This window comes from Acomys minous (genome assembly GCF_964271855.1).
Source record: "Acomys minous genome assembly, chromosome: 13".
NCBI lineage: Eukaryota > Metazoa > Chordata > Mammalia > Rodentia > Muridae > Acomys > Acomys minous.
In genome coordinates this window covers 106,460,978-106,476,474 of record NC_140495.1, presented here as the reverse complement: position 1 = coordinate 106,476,474, position 15,497 = coordinate 106,460,978, and the positions used below count along the sequence as shown (strand labels likewise).

Here is a 15,497-nt window from a genome sequence, read left to right as displayed (position 1 = left end):
TCACTTGAATTCGTCCTGGATAATTGAAAACAATTCAAGTTCAGAGTGTTTTGTTTGTTTGTTTCTTGGTTTTTGTTTTTGTTTTTGTTTTTAAGAAACTAAATTTAAGTATTGCTTCTACTATATATTAGCCCCAGGAGCTTGGCTTAGACACTGGTCTTCCTGTTGGGGTCTGCCAGTAACAGCCCACAGACGTCTCAGACTCAATAATCGATTCTAAACTGATGCTTTTCTTATAATCAGCTTAAACTCTACACATAACGACAGCCCCTCCGTCGAGAGCTACTTTAGTTCCTAGCGTAACTGTGACTCCTCTGTAGACACTAGCTATCACCCTCACATATCAGAAGCCATTTTACTCCCGAGTTCCATTTTGATTATAAGGTGAAAGTAAGTTCAAGTTCTCAGGCCCTATGTGCCTGAAACCAGGAAGGTTCAATGGTTGCTGCTTAGAATAAAACAATAGATGATAAATGAATGTTCTGATTGGGTTAAAGATAAGTGATGTTCTGTTATAGTTAAGACCTCAACATCCTTTTGTGTTCCTTTCTCCCAGAGAGCTGGAAAAACCCCCAAAAGCTCTCCTACCCTAAACCCCACCCAATAAGCTTAAAATGCTTTGTCTAGCCTCCTGGATACATTGTGCTCAGAACAAAATCGATTCCCCCTTGCTTCTCAACTGGTTTACCTGTTTACAGTTTTTGTTATAAAAACCTGCCTTAGAAACAGACCAGGGTCACAGTTTAGCTCCACTGTGTCCCTGGTCTTGGTCACTCTTAGGATGTGGTAGTCTGATAAACCATCAATATCTCACTGAAATTGGTGTTCAAATGGTTTGTGTGGCAATTTATTGAACATTCTTTTCCAAACTGATGGATGAGAACACAGCTGGACTCCAGAACCAACACTTTGATCCTGTGCAGTTCTCAGGGTCAGTTTTTTGTTTTTTTATTTGTTTGTTTGTTGGGGGGTGGAGACAGAGTCTCTCTGTGTTATCCTTGACTGTCCTGGACTTGCTTTGTAGACCAGGCTGGCCTCGAACTCACAGCGATCAGTCTGCCTCTGCCTCCCAAGTGCTGGGATTAAAGGCATGCGCCACCAGGCCTGCCTCAAGGCCAGTTTTTATATGGGAGGAACGGCAGCAGGTGTACTTGCACTCACAAACAAGTGCATTTGCAACATTTAGGCTATCCACACAAAGAAGTGCTTGCTAACCTTTGAACTTGTTGGCTAAGTCTAATGTCATAGGAAGTTTCCAAGAACTGAGGGCCTCGTAATAGGGAGCTTCCAGGCTAAAACAACAAGATGGGTTTGGTTAAGGCAAATTTAGGTCAACTTAATGTTCTGAGCTAAAGTGGTGGACCTGTTGTCAAACTTTAGCCTAACATTTGCAAAGCCTCCTTACAGAATTTGTTGAGAATTGAATACAGTGTAAGCTATGGGTTGACAACGTAGTACAAGCAAACCACCTGAGTTTGAATGGGATTTTAATGACTCACTTCTACAGACAGAGTATGTATCAAAAGAGTATATAACAGGCAAAAGCAATTTATTCTAAGTACTACCAATTCATTTTCAGACTCTGTTTAATCCTTGGGGGAAACTAAGTCCTAGGGGAACTGGGGACTTCCCAATTGCTGTGCAGTTTCTGCTGTAAGGAAACAGTTGTCTGAGTCCAGACATCTCAGGGACAACTTGTTTGTTTGTTTGTTTGTTTGTTTTTTAAGATTTATTTATTATGTATGTAGTATTCAGCCTGCAGGGCTGAAGAGGGCGCCAGATCTCATTATAGATGGTTGTGAGCCACCATGTGGTTTCTGGGAATTGAACTCAGGACCTTTGGAAGAGCAGCCCATGCTCTTAACCTCTGAGCCATCTCTCCAGCCCTCAGGGACAACTTGTAAGGAGACAGTTGTCTGAATCCAGCCATCTCAAAGACAACTTCTCTATCTTGCTGGCATAACCAACCTAAATTTATGTGCCCAGGCCCAGGAACCTACTCCCATCCTGACTGATGGAAACTTCCCTCCTCAACCCCTTATGTCAAATTACGACTGGACAATGCCACAGCCACCCCACATCCTTTTGCTTTTGTAGTTTCATCCTTTAAATACGCTTTACAACATCCCTTCAGGGTCGCAGTTCAGTTCCTGAGTCTGTTTTGAGGCTCTGAGAGATCGGTAGCAACTTGATTACAATAAATTTTTGTCATCTGCATTGACTGGTGTTTGAGTTATGTTGGACTTAAGCAAACCCCACGACACCGTGATTGATCAGGTGTGGTGGCTCACATCCATAATCCCAGTAATTGGAAGGTAGAGGTAGGAGGATCCGGAGCTTAAGGCCAGTGTGGACACAGTGAATTCAAACCGTTTGTGAAGACTCTCTGTCCATTTGCACTGCTCTCATGCTCTCTGCTCCATCATAAGAATCACGTAAATTGCTGAAACCATAATTAAGCAAGATGTTCTGCCAGGTGCACACTCAAGGTATTGTTTTTTAAATTATCTGTATTATCAATAGGCCTGGCTGGCAATCAATCAAGACACGGACACTTGTTATATTTTAAAATAGCCTTAGTTAACCTGGGGCAGGGCAGATATCAATCTTCTAAACTACCTCCCATAGTGGGGCAGGCATGGGATCCCTGCCTCAATCCCATGCCATCTGCTTCCAATAACTTTTATCAAGCTACCTCCCATCCATAATCCCAAATACTTGCTCATGTTCTTCATCTGGGCCGGATTCGCCATCCACACCGGCCATGTGCTTCTCCTCCATCTAACCCATGGCGGCCTTCCTCTCTTCCCTTCAGGTCTTTCTCCTTTCTCCTCTTTCTTCTCCCTCCTTGTGGTGGTCTCTCTTCTTCCCAGAATTCCTCTCTCTCCTAGCCCCACCTATCTCCTCTGTCCTGCCCAGGTGGGATGGCTTTTTATTAAGCAAAAGGTAAGTCACAGAGACAGTAAGCAGTAATTAGTATCAAAATACATCAGACCATCCCCCAACGCTCAAGGTCTTCAAACTATTAGAAAAAATACACTATGGCCTCAATCAACCGTGGTTGGTTGAGATTACACTGCTGTTCCCGTGAGAATGTTAGCAGTATCTCCTGAGAACTAATCTGCTTTGATTCCTCATGGCTGACATGTGTATCATTTGAACTGGTGGATAAAGCTGAGGTGTCCTGTGGTATTGACTGCAGGCCTTCTCGACTATCCTGCATTTCTGACTATTTCTTGCCTCAGTTTCTTATTTCTGATCTTTTATTTCTCAGCTTCACTCCCTGGTCTAGGACCTGTTCAGTATTGTCCAGAGCAGACTCTGGCACAAGGCCAACCGGGGCTTTATGAGACCCCATCTTTAAAAAAAAGGCGGCTTTGGTTCTTGGTGAATCTGCCCCTCTCTCCATCTCCCTCTCTGTTCCTGCCTTCCTCCTCCCTTCTTCCTTCCTTCCCTCCCTCTCCCTTCCTCATCTCTACCACCACATGAGTAATAGCACTTATTGTAAGTGCTACTTTTTTGGGGGGGTTGTGTTTTTTTCAAGACAGGGTTTCTCTGTGTAGCCTTGGCTGATCCACCTGCCTCTGCCTCCCGAGTGCTGGGTTTAAAGGCATGCACCATCATGCCTGGCTTTAAACTCTATTTTATTTGGGGTTCCTTAATGACTTTATCTCCCTTCAACCACCCCCAACCCAAGGCAGGCTCTAACCAAGAAGGTTAGAAGGGACAAGGTGCGAAAACCTCTTTATATTTAGTTCCAGCTGGTTAGGGTCATCGGGTTGTTTGGGAAAATATCAATTTCATTCATCAGGATATCCAGCAGTTCACCAGAGCCAGCAGCCTTCTTCTTTCTCTGTCCATCTCTTTGAAACCCCTCTCTCTGGGCTCTGATATTTATGCTTTCCCAGAGTCCTCAGAATTCCACTAACTCTGGTAGTAGTTAGCCGGTAAAGACCATATCCCTTTCCATGAGCACAAGGCTGTTACCACCTGACAAAGACCATCCCCTGCACGAGGCAATTATCAGCTGTGGACAAACTAAAGCAGCCCAATACCCCACACTTGGGATTAAAACAAAAATATGTTTACATAACTGACGTTTTAAAGAAACCAAAACTTCCAGTATACACTATGGAGAGAAATGTGACAGGAATTGATATCTTTATTGTTACAAAATATAAAAGAAGTCATTGGAAAGGAAGAAGACAAGACGGGCGTGGTGTCACACGCCTGTAATCCCAGCAGAGGCAGGCAGATCTCTGTAAGTTAGAGGCCAGCCTGGTCCTCAAAGTGATTCCAGGACAGCCAGGGCTGTTACACAGGGAAACTCTGTCTCAAAAAACAAAAAGATAGAAAGAAAGAAAGAAAGAAAGAAAGAAAGAAAGAAAGAAAGAAAGAGAAAAAGACAAACCTAGTCTTGGGTAAGGGAGGTATATGCCATATACACATAAGGCAAACATAGGTTCTATATGCAAAATATGTATTTTTTTTACAAATCAATGAGTAAAGATTTTTAAAAAAGCAAACAGAGGGGCTGGAGAGATGGCTCAGTGGTTAAGAGCGCTGCCTGCTCTTCTAGAGGTCCTGAGTTCAATTCCCAGCAACCACATGGTGGCTCAAAACCATCTATAATGTGATCTGATGCCCTCTTCTGCAGATAAAGCACTCATATACAATAAATAAATAAATCTTTAAAAAAAAAAAGCAAACAGAAACATAGGTAAATGGCAAAATAGAGAAGCTGGTATCATCTTCAAAAGATTTAAGATATGAAAAATAAGGTAGTGCTTTGTTTGTAGCCAAAAGCAATCTAGTCTGGAATCTGGAAGTTCATGGGAACAAACAAGTTCTAGAACAGAATTTCCTCTAAGGAACAGTGGAGGGAGAGAAAGGCGGAGTAGGAGCTCTCCAGGGAATTTAAGAGCTGACCGCTTAAGGTCCACATTGGGCACACGAATGGTCATTGTATCGTTCTTTATTTTTCTCTAATAGCGTGAATGCTTTATAATAACTTTTTTAAAAATTAAAAACGTAAGTACTACATATACAACCCACTTTAGAATATAGGGATTGTGGGGAAAGAACAATTTAGGAATGGTCCCTATTTAAGAAACTATGAATTCCAACAAGCTCCAAGGAACTCCCCTACCCCCTTGTCTTTGTGACAAGCTGGCCTGGAACTAGTTATAGCTGAGGAGGACCTTGGACAACTGATCCTCCTGTCTCCACCTCCCAAGTGCTGTCATTTGTATTAGCATGCTACCAACTGAGTCATGCCCCAGGCCAAGAGTTCTGTTTGGGACATAAGGGATGTTGCCAGGGGCCTTCCCCAGCACAGACAGGGGAGTGGTGGTGGTGGGGGTCTCTGCTGACAGGGTGGTGGCCCCCATGCAGAGGACATAAGGAGCTGGCAGAGAGGGGAAGAATTAGTTAGCTAGGAAAGATGCTCAGGGGAATTTAGCAGCTCTGCCTATCTAGAAATCAGGCTGATTCTGTGCCTCTGACTTACCAGCAAGCAGGTGCGTCTTTATTTATACAAGTTTCATGGAACAAAGACAGATTAATGATTACCCAAGTGGTACAGAGTATGTGTTGGATTTTTCATTACATGTCCAGGGTTACAAGTTCAGTTACAATTAGAAAATACAAACAACAGCTTATTGTTGTTGTTGTTATTATTATTATTATTATTATTATTATTATTATTATTATTATTATTATTCCTATAACTCCAAATTAAGGAATCGAAAGAATGTGTCCTCCAAAGGAAACACATTTAATATATGACAGCCTGCTTTTAGGTTGTCAGTATTTGTAGTTTGAGAGCACTCCAGATAAATAGAAAATATCTGAACCGGTCTTTTTATGAATAGCAAATACTAACGCCTAACTTCTTTTACTACATGTTTCATCATCTATGTTATAAAGTAAGAAAAGTTTATTTTAGTGAATCTGTCTTATTTACTGAGTTTTATTCCTTCAGGAGTGTGCTCTGTATGACCCCCTATCTTTGAATGACCTTTTCAGAGAGCTTTAAGCCTATAATAGAGATCTTGAATCTGTGACCTGTTCTCCTGGCCAGTCAGCGTTTGTCAGTTGCCTCTGTTTATCCTGCACCGGTTACGCTGTTCGAGTTAGCTCAGGGACAGATACTCTGGTAAGATTTCTGGAGTAATGGCCTCATCTAGCTATGTGCTTATCTGTGCTTATCCAGGGCATAAGGAAGACTTCCAAATAGTGGCCACATAAAGTTACTTTTAGGATTTTCCTGAAAAGATTCAGGCATAATTTTCCTCAGGAAAAGACATAAATTGAATCACAATACAGAAAAGTCTCCACTAATGCAACATAGAGACCAAAACCCAAAAGTTACGGATAGAAGGAAGGACAGTGACTATTGCGATTGCTCTCAGCTTTGCTGGAACTGTGTCAAGCAGCTGTGCCGGGCTCATGACTCTCACTGCTTCCGGTGAATATGGCTGTTCCAGGGTGTGTTTCTTTTCTGAGCGGTGACGTAATGCATCGTCACAAAACCTGGTGACTAATGTGTGGAGCTAGAGGTGGCTCTGTGGTTAAGAGCACTTGCTACTCTTGCAGAAGACCTGTGTTCAGTTGTGAGCAGCTATGTTGCAGCCCACAGCTCTTTGTAACTCTAGTCCCGGGAGATCCAGTGCCATCTTCTGACTTCTGGTGCTTCATGCACGTGGTGCACATACATATATGCAGACAAAACATTCATATACATAAAAATATATATATATATATATATACACACACACACACTTTTTTGGGGGACTGGTCTACAGAGAGCAATACAGAACAGTCAGGGCTACACAGAGAACGCTTGTCTCTGAGAGAGAGAGAGAGAGAGAGAGAGAGGTTGAGATGGCTCCTGTTGTCAGCTTTGCAGAACCTAGAATTAGTTGACAGGTGGCTCTGAGCATGCCTGTGAGAGTTTTTTTACAATCCCAAGTGTGGGATCGGAATGGTCTTGTGAGAGAACAGGTGATGTTAATCCACTAGAAGACCAACCACCTCGTGCTGGAGCTTGATTGTTGACAGCCGAAAAGATCCCGTGAACAGACTCTGGGAGGAGATATATAAATGAGCCCAGAACTGGAGGCGAGGTTCATTGGAGACTTGGGATAGTTTTGGCTGTTCATCACTCCTCTTTGAGATGCTTTTAGAGAGAACCACTCGAGGGACGGCTTCCGGGCTCCGGATCCTGCTGAGGTTCTGGGTTCTGGTTACTCCAGGTTCCAGCAGAAGAAATCCTGCTGATTACGCCTGGAGAATCATTCCTCGGAACTGATATCCTTACGGTTTTGTTATTGTGTTCCTCAATCCTCTTTTCCTATTGTTTTGGTTAATCGGGTTATAAGTGACATACTCTCGGTTAATAAGTTGTTAATAAAATATATTGGACAAGGAAATTTAGACTACACACCCTATGTGGATACTACTGTGCCCTTGGCAGGGGATTCCTGAATTGGATAAAAAGAATAGAGTAACCTGGCCACAGGGTTTCTGCTTCTAGGCTATGGATGTCACGTGACTGACTGCTAAGGCTCCTTCTGCCCTGACTTCCCTGCCTTGAGCGTGGACTAAAATCTACTTGAAGGATGTTTGTATTAATTATTTTACCTGTGGCTGTGAATGGTACCTAGGAAGCAACTTCAGCAAGGAGGGGTTTATCTTATCTTATAGGGGATGTAGTCTGCCACAATGGGGAAAGCATGGAAGCCTTTGTTTCTCTATGTATGCCTGGCTGTCCTTGAACTTGCTTTGTAGACCAGACTGGCCTCATCTACCTGTCTCTGTTTCCTGTTTTGGGATTAAAGGCATGTGTCACCACTATCTGGCCACTTTCTTCAAGTTCTTCTTCCTCCTCCTCCTCCTCCTCTTCCTCTTCCTCTTCCTCCTCCTCCTCCTCCTCTTCTTCTTCTTCTTCATTTCTTTCTTTAAAAAAAAAAGATGTATTTATTTATCATATATACAGTGTTCTGCCTGCATGCCAGAAGAGGACACCAGATCTCATTATAGATGATTGTGAGGCACCATGTGGTTGCTGGGAATTGAACTCAGGCTCTTAGCCACTGAGCCATCTCTCTAGCCCCTGGCCACTTACTTCTTTTTCTTCAGTCCTGTATCTTGTCAGTGGAGTGGGACTACAAACAATCAGACTGGGCCTTCTCTCAATTAATCCCTTCTAGAAACATCCAGATGGGATTCACTAAGGAGTGTTCCTGTGATGATTCTAAGTCTAGTCAACCTGATGAGGTCAATTATCACAGTGTTTAAAATGCTTTCACAGATATAATTGTTCCCCCCCCCCCCAAGACAAGGTCACTCTGTGTAGCCTTAGCTGTCCTGGACTCGCACTGTAGACCAGGCTGGCTTTGAACTCACAGCGATCCACCTGCTTCTGCCTCTTAAGTGCTGGGATTAAAGGCATGCACCACTATGCCTGGCATAATTGTTTTTTTTTTTTTAAGATTTATTTACTTATTTATTATGTATACAGTGCTCTGCCTGCACATATACCTGCAGGCCAGAAGAGGGCATCAGATCACATTATAGATGGTTGTGAGCCACTATGTGGTTGCTGGGAATTGAACTCAGGACCTCTGGAAGAACAGTCAGTGCTCTTAACCACTGAGTCATCTCTCCAGCCCAATATAATTGGTTTATAATGGGTGCCATTTCATAACTTAGCTAGGTTCCTTGTGACAGATGTTTGAGTGTCTACATTGGTAGGTTTCTTTTTTTATTTTTATTATTTTTTATTTTGGACAGGGTCTCATGTAGACTGGTAGGTTTCTTTTTAAACAGAGTGCACTACTCAACAATTCAACGTGTGTGTGTGTGTGTGTGTGTGTGTGTGTGTGTGTGTGTGTGTGTGCTGCAGCTATAGGAATTAGCCACGTGTGGTTATTTAATATTTACATATAGGTGCAAGGGAGATCAGCTAAGAGCATTTGCTGTTCTTCTGGAGGACCTGAGTTCAGTTCCCTGCACCATGTTGGGCAGGTTCACAACCACCTGTGACCCCAGTTGCAGGAGCTTCACTGTTTTCTTCTAGGCTCAGTGGGCACCTGTGGTCACATGACATATACTCACAGTCACTCAAATAAATCTTTTAAAAAAAGAATTACATGTAGAAACAGTTGGCGACTTAAATTATTATCCCACGAGCTGGGCATGGTGGAGCACACCTTTAATCCCAGCACTCAGGAGGCAGAGGCAGAGGCAGAGGCAGAGGCAGAGGCAGAGGCAGAGGCAGAGGCAGAGGCAGAGGCAGAGGCAGAGGCAGGCGGATCCCACAATAAGACCTTATGGTTCTGTTAGGACTGCGACAGCATAACAAATTCCTGATGACCTGTGCAGCTGCATTGCGTTTACCCTGCGACACCTAAGCATTGTGAGTAATTAGTTTTGACTTTCTGATTTGTGTCAACAGCTTAACCATTTGCCTCATTGTTGAGGCTGGAAAGCAAAAAACAAAAACAAAAACAAAAAAAAAAAACTTGATAAAATTCTAGAGTCCTGACGATCTAGAAATTAGAACATTTTTTTAAAAAGGATACACAGAGGCAGACTGATTTCACAATTCGGGTTAGTTACCTAGTTAACTATTCCCATACTGAATCTCGGTTTCCAGATTTCTGGTTCAGTGTTTCAGTTCACTGCATTAGTGTGCTATACGAAACTGCCAGTGACCATAGCTAACGTTGGCCAGGCTGTTGCCAGGTGCTGCCGTTTTCTATAGACACCCCTCACTGTATTTTCAGGAACATTTAATTCTCAAAGTCTAGAGCATTTAATATCTTATAAAGACATTATAAGCTTGAGGCAGTTGGTCACATTGTGTATGAAGTTGGGAAGCAGAGGGAGATGAACTCTTGGCTCACTTCTCTACACTCAGTCCAGGGCCTCAGCCCATGGGATGGTGCCTCCTATGTGTAGAGGGATCCTCCTCCCACCTCTCTCTCTGTGTGTGTGTGTGTGTGTGTGTGTGTGTAATACTGTACCTCGTGCTCTGTGGTGTTTACTTTTCTTATGCCTCAAGAGAGCTCTGCTTTACGTATAGTTTTCCAGTGTCTTGGGTGTCTCCAGAGTGTTCTTGTATGGCAGTGTTCCATGGACTTGGTTTCCTGCCAAACCTAATGAAGCTATTGCATGAATCATGGTGCCCATGAACACAATACAGCAATAGGTATCATCAGGCCAAAAGCTCTGCCTCTATATAGTCTTATTTCTTTTTTCTTTTCTTTTCTTTCTTTCTTTTTTTTTTTTTTTGATTTTTTTTTTCAAGACAGGATCTCTCTGTGTAGCCTTGGCTATCCTGGATGTCTTATTTCTTTTTAAAAGATTTATTTTTATTAATTATACATTTGTGTCTGTCTACACGTAGGTACGTGCAGGAGCCTGTGGAGGCCAAAAGAGAACGTTGATCTCCTTGAGCTGGAATTGTGTAAGTGACTGAGGACCCTCAGGCTAGGATCTGAACCTCCACCCTTTGCCTTCTCCCTCTTAACAGCTGAACTTCCTGTCCAGCCCCTCTAAATATTGCTTGACTGCGTATGTTCAAAGGGATAAGCTACCACTTGAGATATATGAATACATTTAAAGCTCTATAGGATATGATACTCAGTAATTTGTTTCTTAATTAGGTTAGGAGACATAGATGTAGGCATGACATGAAAGATGGCAAAGAAGCCAGGGGTGGTGGCGCACACCTTTAATCCCAGCACTCGGGAGGCAGAGGCAGGAGGATCTCTGTGAGTTCGAGACCAACCTGGTCTACAGAGTGAGTCCAGGATAGCCAAAGCTACACAGAGAAACCCTGTCTTGAAAAACCAAAAAACCAAAACCAAAACCAATACCAACCAACCAAACAAACAAAATAAATAAATAAAAGAAATATAGCAAAGAGCCAAGCCTCAGCATCTTAATCTATGCCAAAAGAGGATAAGGAAACTCCACCAACAGGAGAGAGGTGCTTATGACTCAGAGCCCAATAAATGATGAAATGGGCACATGACGGCACCAGCATCTCTGCTACCAATGGCCTCAGTGGACACTATGGGCAAGAGGCAAGTGGCCGATGTGGGCAGCTTAGGAATCTAGGCTGAAGCACTCAGCAAACAGTAAATAAGTTGGTCTCTGTCTCCTGGGCTTTCTTTCTTTGTTTTATTTTATTGGTTTTTTTACGAAAAGGTTTTTCTGTCTAGCCTTGGCTATCCTGGACTCACTTTGTAGACCAGGCTGGCCTCGAACTCACAGCGATCCGCCTGCCTCTGCCTCCTGAGTGCTGGGGTTAAAGACGTGAGCCGCCAGGCCCGGCTTATATCCTGGGCTTTCATCGTGTGATGTTTGCTGGGACCTTATTTTGTTGCTTCAGGAGCTAAGGAAGCAGCCCAGGCTCTCACCCAGGAGCTCTCACGTCAGGTCTTGAAGTTGGACCTACTCTGTGTGTGCCGCAGAGAGATAGCCTCATCCTAGACCCGTTACTCTACATTGCTACCTGGCAGCTCTTCCCACGCCTGCACTCTGGCTTATTTAAATTGATACCTCTTAGCAAAGATTCTCTTGGCTCCTGTCATCTCAGAGGAAAGAATTCAGTCAAGAGACAGCAGGGAAGCAGTTTATTTAGCAAAACATAGCAAGCACTCCAAAGAGATTGAAGTGTATTGCCCAAGAGAGGGTGACGGCACAGTGAGTCTTCTGCTGTGGATTTTAAAGTTGTTTTTTTTTAATAAATATTTATGAAGTGGATGGAAATGGCATATTCATGGGTAAGGTGACTTTTTGGCTCTCTCTTCTAAGATCATTCTTCCCAGGACTCTCCAGAAAAACCTACAAAGGGAGAGGGGCCAAGTCCACAGTGTAAACGCTATTATAATGTCTTAGATGCTTAGTTACTTGTCTGCTCACCAAGAGAAATATCTGACAGAAGCAACTTAAAGCAGGAAGGGTTTCTTTTGGCTCATAGCCCTGGGGTTTATTTCAGTCGGTGACAGCAGAAGACACTTAGGACCGCTGGTCACATTGTGTCAGAAGTTGGGGAGCGGAGAGAGATAAATGCTAATCGGCACTTGGGTCTCCTCTCACTCAGTCCAGGGCCTCAGCCCATGATATGGTGTCTCCCGTAGTGGGATGAGCCCCCAATTCAATGTACCTCCTTATCCGGACAGCCCCTCCCAGACTCGCTCAGAGGCCCATCTGCTAAGGGCTTCTAAGTCCTAGCAAGTTGTTGCTATTCTGTGCCAGGCCTCCAGCCTCAGACTTAACCTCTGTTCACCCCAGACTCAAATTTTTGGAAGTGAGTTCCCTGCAAGCACCCCTGACTTAGCAACCCTCGCTCTGTAGTGTACAGCCATAACCGCCAGCTTTGTCATGATAAGGGTATGGCTAACTGCTGCTTTCTTCTTGTTGGGGGTTTTGTTGTTGTTGTTTTCTTATATGCTTCTATAATTTGCTTACACACACACATCTAAGGATTCCGTTGGGTTGCCTTGACCACACTTAACTTGGCCAAACAGAACAACTTTTTGCTTGCTTTCATAGATATTGAAGGTCCTCTTGTGGTTTTCGCCTTAAAAAACAAAAAAAATAAAAAAAAAACCAAAAAACTTCTCTGTACCTTTCCTGTAGGACACACTTGAGACTTGGCTTGAAGGCTGTGTCCTGCTAGCAGCAAACAGTAAACCCTTTATTTAAAAGTATAATGAATCTGTGTTCTTTGTCCCAGGGGTCTCAAACTCCATAACACTCTCACATCCTTTTCCTTCAGTCGCCCCAGCCTATGGTCAATCACTCCTAATAAGCTAAGGCATCTAAGTAATTAAGTTACTAAAATGTAACGCTAAGAAATTTCAGAAATTTGTAAAGGTCATAGAAAGCATTGTTAGCAATTTACACAGCTCTATGCTGCTCCCTCAAAGGCTTCTACGAGGCTCTCAAGAAAGTGGCACATTATTGAATTCTCACCATGTTTTATGAGTGTGAAAGGGCCAGGGCCCCCACCCTCACAATTAACATCTCCAGGTAGATGCTCCCCTGTGCCCAGAGCCCCCTAAGCAAAGTTTCGGTTCACAGCTTGTTTGGTTTTTTTTTTGTTTGTTTGTTTTTGTTTTTTCAAGACAGGGTCTCTCTGTGTAGCCTTGACTGTTCTAGACTCGCTTTGTAGACCAGGCTGGCCTCGAACTCACAGCAATCCGTCTGCCTCTGCCGCCCAAGTGCTGGGATTAAAGGCATGCGCCACCACCGCCCGGCTCACAGACTTGTATAGGTGGGTTACATGATGGGCAGACCCTTGCCTTGCAGCACTCCACGGCGAGGAACCCCGCGGGGAACAGCATCTTGCGGGAGCCAGCGCGAGGCCCCTCCACTCAACCTCCCTTGTATATTCTCAACGGCTGAGCCCGGGTGGCAGCAGAGGCTAAGAGCAGCTCTCCCAGAGCAGCCACTCCTGCGACCTGCGACCGGCTTTGGTGGTCTAAGGTTCGAGACAGCCACCCACCAGTTTGCGTAAAGGTGAGTAAGTGGTAGACCCAAAGCTTGGGGTGGCGGGTACAGCAGCTACTACCTGGGAAGAGCGAGGCTCCTGTCAGTCCAAGACTTCACTGGGTGTCTGACGCCACATCTTGTTCCGGTCCTTTTTAAAAGTGAAAGTTAGGAGTTAGTGGCGTTTGCAGCAGCTACCACCCGGGAAGAGCAAAGCTCTTGTGAATCCAAGCCAAAGCTTGGAGTGGCGTTTGCAGCAGCTACCACTCGGGAAGAGCAAGGCTCCTGTCAATCCAAGACTTCGCTGAGTGTCTAACTCCACATCCTGGTCCGCTCCTTTTTAAAAGTGAAAGTTAGGGGTTAGGCGTGAGGCCCCTGGCAGTAAATTATTAGTATGCATGGTTGGATAGGGACAGATGAAGGAAAGAAACAAGGAGCGATGGCAAAGGAGAAAGATAAGCAATGAGAGAGGAAGAAAAGATCGGAGGGAAGGAGGGATGGAGGGAAGAAGGGAGAGAGGGAGGGATAAAGGGAGGGAGGGAGGGAGGGGGAAGGAATTTATTAGTATGGTTGCTTGTTTACATGTATATCTGCACATTACGTGCATGCCTGGTACCCACAGAGGCCAGAAGAGGGCATCAACCCTCTCAAACTGGAGTTACAGATGATTGTGACTCATCCTGTGCGTGCTGGGAGTCAACTCAGGCCCTCTGGAGGAACAGCCAATGCTCTAAACTGCTGAGCTGTCTCTTCAGCCCCTCAACCACCTTCTATTGAGATTATCCAACCTTAGCTGTGTTTAACAGTTTGTCTTGCCAGTCTGTGCATTTTGCTTTACAGGGACTCCTCACTTTTATTTATTTATTTATTTATTTTTATTTTTGGTTTTCTGAGACAGGGTTTCTCTGTCTAACAGCTCTGGCTGTCCTGGAACTAGCTCTGTAGTCTAGGCTGGCCTTGAACTCAGGGAGATCCACCTGCCTCTGCCTCCTAAGTGCTGGGATTAAAGGTGTGCACCACCACCGCCCCCAGCAGACTCCTCACTTTTAGATGCACCTGTCAGGTCTAAAAGAAACTGGGAACAAATAGACAACAGTGGTGCCTAGCAGCATACCAAAGTGCATGCTCGCTGGCTTCCAGGGCTCTCTCAGCGTTGCAAATGTCTGTTACAGAGCCCATGCTGGCACACAGGTGGTTCTCACTCTGCCCCATACCCTAACCGTCTTCAGCTCATGGGCTTTCCCTCGGCTTCTCATTCCTAGACAACCCTGCCACTTTAGCTGTACACCCTCTTGGTCTTCTTCTCCTTTGTCTTCATCTAGGTTTTCTGGTCTTTTCTCTCTTGCTCTCCTCCCCTCCTCCACTCGTAGCCTGGTTCAGGCTGCTACTATTTCTCTCTGCTCTGGACTCTTCCAGATGCCTCTGGCTACACTCACCCTCATGTCTACAATAAAAACCTTCTTCTCAACCAGACCTTGGAGCTGTCCTCACTATATACAGTAACCATGGCACCCAACCATGCAGAGGACTCACAAAATCAGTAAAGAACAAGTGCTTTTCCCAGTTGGGGCTACAGAAATGGGGACCGGAGGAAATAGTGGAATGCAACTGACCATGCACACAGGACACAAGTGTGTACCCAGCTCCTCCAAATTGTGGGGCCTTTCTACTTCCTTTCTCCTTCCTATTGCTTCTGAAAATGACAAGGAGGCAACTTCATGGAAATTCCTTGAACTTCAAATTTTTAATTGAGAGTGGGATTAGGTATGCTTATGTGCTGAAAAGGTAAACAATTGTTCACTATTTATGCTGTGTTCTTGAAGTCAGTAGAGTGTGGATGCTTGAGGTAAACTCATAGGGAATTTTAGGTCCAATTTTTAAATTTAACTTTTAAATTATTTTATTTGCTGTAGGGCATTAAACCTAGGGTCTTGCATACACAGTTCACCACTAATATATACCCCCAGTATGAGATCTTACATTTGAAA

General features: G+C 44.2%; 1 protein-coding gene across 3 annotated transcripts in view; it reads left to right on the top strand.

The window, feature by feature from the left end:
* The first annotated feature begins 4,894 nt into the window (after positions 1-4,894).
* Positions 4,895-15,497, top strand: part of DNAH8 (dynein axonemal heavy chain 8) — a 251,771-nt gene continuing 241,168 nt past the window's right edge. For all 3 annotated transcript variants that reach the window (XM_084754008.1, XM_084754009.1, XM_084754007.1), the window contains exons 1-3: positions 4,895-5,031; positions 10,415-10,474; positions 13,330-13,539. The gene's annotated coding sequence lies outside the window, so the exon portion shown is untranslated. The remainder of the gene's footprint in view (positions 5,032-10,414; positions 10,475-13,329; positions 13,540-15,497) is intronic.